Here is a 7,662-nt window from a genome sequence, read left to right as displayed (position 1 = left end):
CTCGGATAAGGGGGGAACATAAGAATACCTCAGGAAAGGAATCATTGGCGGCGACTGTACAGCCTGTATAGGGGAACCAGCCCCAATGACCTTGAGCTTGACATATGTTGTCAAGGACATGATCCCAAATAACTTTTCCTTATAACTTAGCCGTCGTTCATTCTTCATTAAAAAGTGTTGAGTAGCGCTTTTCCTGGCGGAAATATTTATACAAAATTTAAAAAAAAATAAAAGTGTACTACAAAAAACTATAAAATATAATTGCCAGAATCTATTAAATTTTACATGAATTTAAGAAGTACTACAAAATTCTACATGAAAATGCTAGAATTGGAACACTTTTGTAAATTTTTGTATTTTTTTAGTGCATCTTGATCTATAAATTTTTCAGTAAAACTACGCCAAACTACAACTAATACTGATATTCTACACATTTCTATATCTATTTCTATTTGAGTACAGTAGAATACAAGGAAATACTAAAATTAAAACACTCTAATAAGGAAATTCACCCGACATAAAAAAAAATTATATTTATTTTGAAATTTTATTACTACTTTTTAACTAAATTTGTTTCTTAAGATGCAACCTATGATTATAAATATTTTCTCGTACTTGAAAAACCAAGTGAAAAACACACTTACTTTGATGGGATTCAAATTCGAGACCTCGGGACTTCTGGATCGTGAGACAACCGTCTTACGTGGTAAACTACTTCTTAATTTGATGTAAGTGTTATATATAGTCTACATGTGTCATAACCAGCGCAAATATATAATTTTTCAAAAATTCTTAAGAAACAAATTTAGTTTAAAAAAAGTAATAAAATTTTGAATCGGATATACGAATATAATTTTTTCTTAATGTCGGGTGAATTATTATTATATTACAAAATATACCTATTGGGCCAACATCGCGCCGCGCGATTACAAAAAGAAAAAAACTTCTTTATTCTAACTTATCTGTAAAATAAAAAGCAAGTCATTATAAAAAAAACCTTACCCAGCACCACATACACACATGTTTAAAACCGCATAACCCGGGAAAAAATCTCTTATTTATTCATATTAGTTTACATTAGTTCATATTAGTAGATACATATGATTATATATGATCATATAAGAAATGGAAAATATAATCTTAAACAATATTATATGGCCATATATAAGAATATATGATTATATACTCGGGAAAAAATACCTCTTATTTGTTCATATTAGTAAATATATAATTATATATGGTCATATAAGAAATGGAAATATAATCTTAAACAATATTATATGGCTAAATCTCTTTAAATATAACTTTATATAGTCATATATGGTTTTATATACTAGTATATTTTCATGTGTGATCATGTGAAAGTATATTTATAAGGTTAAAGATAATCATATATGAATATACTCACGTCATATACTCTATAATGGATCTATCCATATAAATTTGTATAACTGTTATAAATATTCTTCTAATAGTATATTATTTTACTTGACAATATCAAATTAATATAAAATATATTATTTTAGTTTCAGTTTACACAATTGCGTTTTAAGTCCAACAAACTCCATATTGGCACGCAGTGCCAATTTAAAAAACTGAAATATGTATTTAATAATAATTGATATTGTGAAATATTATTAAGCATCAAGATCCGCTTCGACCAAAAACGGCACTTCTTATCGCTTATATATTATTTTAAGTTTTCTTTTTTTTTCTAATTTTGCATAAGATACTTAATTTTTTTAATTGACATATTAAGGCTCCTGGTCCCTGAGCCGAGAACTCTGCGTTGACGGTGGCGACGCCACTCTCTCCTCTCACTCTTTCCAATGGAGAATTCTGTCTTGTGACATGTTGACAACCTATTTTGTTGTGCGTGCTATTTCTTTATTATTTGCTCTGTGCTTGTGCTCTAACGTTTAACGTATTCGTGAAAGTCGTAAAATTGGCCGAAAAGTAAGATTTGCATGTGGAAAAAACGTTTTCACCTCCTTTCGATAGTCGTTAAACGGCTGTTTTTCCCGTATGTTTAGGCTTTGTTTTATGGCTGTTTGTTTATTGTCGAGAGAAAAGGGTAGTTTTCGGCCAATTTTGGAAGTGTTCTGAAACGATCTATAGTGATGTTTTATTGAAATGTCTTTTTATTTAAAAATGGTATGCACAACAAAATTGGATGCTTTCCTTGCCTCGATAGTAAGAATACAATATGGCCGCGGTGACTACCCAGGAGCCTTAATTTTTACTTTCCATGGAAAGGTTGAAGGTTTGGTTGAAGGTCTGTTAATTTCCATGTAAAATTGTAGTATCTTATAAACATGTAAAAAAAGCAAATTGTTCGCGAAATTGCTGATTTTTCCTGGCGATGGAAGCGGGATGAGAAGGACGCGCGTGGAAGGTGTGTTAACGAATTATTCACTTTATTTATGTGTCAACTCAGACCACAGACCACTCTGAGCCGTTTTTAATGCGTCGAAAAATATACAATCTGACCTGAGAAACGATGAGCGGTGTATAAATGAGAAGTCTTTAAATTGTCCGTGAATGCGCGGGACAATTATATTAATTGCCCTCCTCGTGATGATTAGCCCGTGAGCCGGTGAGACACGTGGCGGTCGGCACTCGCGCACGTGTGAGCCTGAGTCGTCGTGTTGATGTACCAGAGCTGGCTGAGCGGTCTCTTTCATACGTTAGCTAGTCTCCCAGCAGTTTCAATTACTGCGATGGGCACTTCAATTCGAGTATTCCTCGAGAAAAGCACAGAGCACACGTCGTACGTCTGATCACAGCGCGGCCATTTTTACGACTCCGTGTGTCGCGAGGAAGAAGGTGGCGATGAGCGCGCCCGTGCTTGCGCAAGTTGCCGCGTAGATCCGGCCCGTCGATATCCGATCGATGCTGCCATCTGATCGGACGGCGCAACGTGAACGGAATCTCGAACATTCCGCCCGCCATCAGCAACCTTGTTGATGATTCCTTACTCTTGATCCTTTAACCTGTTAAAATGGGTAATATGGCAAGCTTGGCAATTGGCCGGGTGAGTGTCGTGGTGGCCGTCTTGAGGGTAACCACCCTGGTGAGTCCATCCTTGCTGGGGTGCAAAGTTGTTACTCTGGCGAGTGGCCATTTGCACGGTGGAGAGCGTTCGTCGGTGAGCAGCACGATGGAACCCACCATGTGATGTTGTTGTTAGGATGATGCCACTTGGATATCGCCTGCTGGCGTTGCAGATAATGAGCCGACCATTGTGCCCAAAAATGTTGAACACGCTGCTGGATGAGCTGCCACCGAGATAGTCGCGAGGTGGCCAGGTCACTCAGAGATGGCTCGGGTATGGTAGTGAGTGGACCTCCAATGAGAAAGTGACCTGGTGTGAGCGCTGAGACGTCTTCAGGGTCGTCACTCAACGGTTCTAAAGGGCGCGAGTTGAGAATGGCTTCGATTTGCGTAAGCAACGTTGTAAGTTTTTCCGTCGTGAGTAGAGTTTCCCCGATAGTCCGTCTCAGATGAAACTTCACGGATTTTACCACCGCTTCCCACTTGCCCCCCATGTGTGGAGCGCCTGGTGGGTTGAACTCCTATCTTGTGCCATTAAGTTGCAAAACTTTAGCAATCCGTTGATGTTCTTGAGAGCCCTAGATGAACATTTTCTTGAGCGCGGCGTCTGCTCCAATGAAGGTTGTCCCGCAGTCCGAATACATGGTCTGAGCAATTCCCCTTCTCGTTGAAAATCTTCGGAAGGCTGCTATGAATCGTTCTGATGAGTAGTCACTGACTACTTCGAGGTGAATTGCGGAGGTGGAGAAGCAGACGAACACAGATCCATCCCTTCTATGTTTTCGCACCTCGTCCCTTCCAAATCTTGATGGTGAGTGGTCCGGCATAGTCGACTCCTGTATGAGCAAACGGACGTGACGGCGTAACCCGAGAGAGAGGTAGTTGGCCCGTCAGTTGATGAGCACGGATCCCCCTCTGCCAAGCACACACGACACACCGATAAGATATGAGACTTCACCGGAGCCCGTCCGCCGATGATCCAGTATTGTTGCCTGACATGGGCCAATGTCAGCTGAGTTCCTCCATGCAGGGTGCGCAGGTGGGCGTGAGCGATGAGTAAGGTTGAGAACCGTGAGTGGCGAGGTAAAATCGCTTGATGTTTGTGGTTTTGATCCAATGATGATTGATTGAGGCGGCCGCCAACTCGGATGATTCCGTGAGCATCTATGTACGCAGTCAATCGACTGAATGCGTAAGCAGTTGGCAATCTCGAGTTGGTCGTGAGCATGGTAGAAAGAAAACAAGGTATGCTGTTGCGCATCCTCTCTAATAACCAATGAGTGCGTTGGGCCAAGCTGGAGACATATTGGTTTATTGGCCAATAGAATTAGGCCCGCGGTTTTTTAAATGAGAATTAAGTTCTTTTTCTGTTCTGCATATAATGCAATTTTATTTCATGTAATAATTAATTTTAAGTAAAAAATGTTAAAATTATATATAAAGAAATATTAAAATAAATGTAAAATAAGAATGAATTGAACAATATAATAGATGTATGAGGAAAAAGTAAATAATTTTCTGAAGTTTTAAAAACATTGTCGATATAAGATGGGTTTATTTAAATACAGCAATTTCAATATAAATGTAATAAATATTTTATTTTAATAACACGAGAAGTTGTGTTTAATAAGTTTATTATTGAATAGTATACAAGAAATTGATATGTAAAAATGAACATATGTGGCACGCTGATATTACAGATTTCAATACATGAATTTTGAAACTTTTTTGTATAAACGTTTTTTTTTTACATCAGACACTAATTTCTTATTAATTTCTCGCAATCTTATGTACGTTTTTGTACGAACAAGACATAATATTACTTCTTCAGGTATACCATACTCTTCTGGTATTTTTTCCATTGTTAATTTAGTTACAGTCTTAAAAATCCACATACTTTTAGATAAGCCAGAAGTTCCGTAAAATTCTTCAAAAATCTTGTTCATAATTAACGCTGCTTCAATGAAATGATCAGAGGGATAAATCGAATGACCATCTGATACTGTTAAAACCCAATCAGGCTTATGCGGTGAAAATTCAACATTTTTCGTATAGTCTCCTAAGAAATTATATTGCATACGAAACCTATAAGCTACGTGACCTACTATATAGGTAACAGCTTCACGTTCAATAATATCTTCAACTTCAATTATTCTCTGTTGATCTTGAGGAAAATCATCTACAGTAAAGATAAAAATAAAGTTTTAATTAAAAAATGCAATAAAACTATAATTAAAAATCCTAAAAATAACATCTATGAAATTTAAAGTTTTACAATAAAAATTTCTATTAATAACGCATGTTATTCAATTATTGTACGTATACTTATAAAATATGAACGTATAATTATGTACATAATTTAAATATAATCCTCTGTACTATATGGAGAATAATTTTTTTCATCGTAAGCGCATAATTTTCAAATGCAAATAGTCAATGCAATAATGTAAACAGTAAAAATATTGATCTTCTCACCATTAATTTTTGTTAAAAATATTTTGATAAATGATTACATTTGTTATTTCATGATTAACTATATTGAAGCGATAAATATATTCTATTTGTGCAAATGAAGAAAATGTAATAAATAGATAAATGTAATTATTTTTTAAAACAATATTTTTGTTTCTAATGAAAACGTTATATCACTTTATTATAAAATTTTAAGTAATATAACATTTTAATTATATAACAATTCTATTTTAATTGTAAAATATAATTTTGCATTAATATATTATTAATACAAAATTATGTTTTAAAATTAAATTAGATTATTATATCTATGAACTTATATACCCGTATCATCTAACCCTTGATCAATAAAATCGAATTCGTTCAGTTCAGCGTTAAAGTAAGCAGCTTCTTCATCAACTTCAACTAGTTCAACTTGTTGCTCTCCTTCCGTAGATTCTAAGGCATATGCCATCATTGCATCTGTTCTGTCGTTGAAATCTATCAAGGTAAAATCCTCATCTTTTTCGGTGTTCCGTTTTTCAGGAAGTATATCACTAGAATGTTTTCCTAAGATATACCATCTTAACCTATATCGAAAATTCAAGGCTGATGGCTGGTCATTCGTTGCACCCATAGATCTTAGGTATGAAAAAAGATTTTCTAAGCAATCCTGCGTCAACCGATTCGTTAAAATAAAAGATATTTTAAAAGTTGATGTATTAAAATTTTGTTGCAAGTACACCAACAACTGTTGAAGAGAGTTATTATTTAGAATAACTCCTTTTTGAAACGGCAGTAATGACTTGTGATTTCCAACTTTCATTGTAAGCATTGTATTTGTCACTTTACTTAAAATTTCATTCTGGCGCTCTAAATTTAATCCATAAGGTTCTTTACCAGGTCTATATCCTCTGGATACTTTACTATTAAATACATCAAACCATGCATCTATTGATTCCATGAATTCAGAAGTCACATCATAATTATCTTGACTTAAAAAACCGTGTTCACCACACCATAAAACACCTCGTGCAGTTGTCTTGGAGAAAAGTTTAGCAGCTGTAGATACCCTTTGTCTATTTGATCCGGAAACATCTAAATGTCTTTGAGTGATTGGGAAAAGAACTTTTAAATCTCTGTTTTCATTTACGGATAAAGCTTCTTCTATGCAGTCCTTTGAAACAAGTTTTCCATTTACAAGAAAGCTATTATCCAGAAAGTGATTCCTTATTAACTTTAACAAGTGAGGTGCATCGTTAAAAACAAAAACTTTGTACTCTTCGTTAGATGGATGTTGAAAATAAGAATTTTGTGAACTTTTAATTCCTACGTTCATATCATTCAAAACTTTAGCATTTGTTGGGCCTAAATCACATGTAAAAGCAACTACAATGTAAGTAACTTCATACAGTTCTGATATTATATTATTTACGATATCCTTACTAAGAGGTTTATCGTAGTCATAAAAAATAGTTTGTTTCCACTTATCAAATAGACCTCTGGCCATACCAACTTGCACTGTCTTGTAGTCTTGTGTGACCCAATGACTCTTTCTTTCTTTTTATCTATTTCCATTTTCTGAGAAATATGTATTTCATCAAAGCATATAATGCAAAGTTTTTGATGCAACTGCAACGATGGCGCTTTCTTTTTCATTAAAAAGACAACATCAGATAAAATTCCTTCTTTTAACTCGCGAGATGCCCAGTTCCTAAGTGTGGATAATCCTGGTAACGGGTAGTGATTTTCTTTTAAAAAACGATATGCTTTTGGGCTCAAGCTTCTTAACATTATTGCAGCAGATATGTCTTCAAGACCCCACTTTACTCTTTTTTTTCTTTCATTACTCATTAAAACGTCAATTTGCTTCGGAGTGAATATCCTTTTGAGCACATTATGAACATTTTCTTTTATTACACGTTTCGTAACTCTTGTCTTTTCTCTTTGCAATCGTTTTACTTGTTTCTTAAGCAAATCGTTTACCTTGTTTGTTTGGCTTAGTCTTTTCATCAAATCTTGAATAATTTTATCTCGTAATCTGAAAAATATTATCTATTAATTTTAAAAAAATTTGCAATATGCAATAAAATATTTTTATGTCTAAAAATACTTGATGTTTACTATATATATATATATATATATATATATATATAT

This window comes from Temnothorax curvispinosus, unplaced genomic scaffold (assembly GCF_003070985.1).
Source record: "Temnothorax curvispinosus isolate PA1 unplaced genomic scaffold, ASM307098v1 QBEX01011997.1, whole genome shotgun sequence".
Taxonomy (NCBI): domain Eukaryota; kingdom Metazoa; phylum Arthropoda; class Insecta; order Hymenoptera; family Formicidae; genus Temnothorax; species Temnothorax curvispinosus.
The sequence above is the reverse complement of the archived record's forward strand: the minus strand, read 5'-3'. Positions refer to the sequence as shown.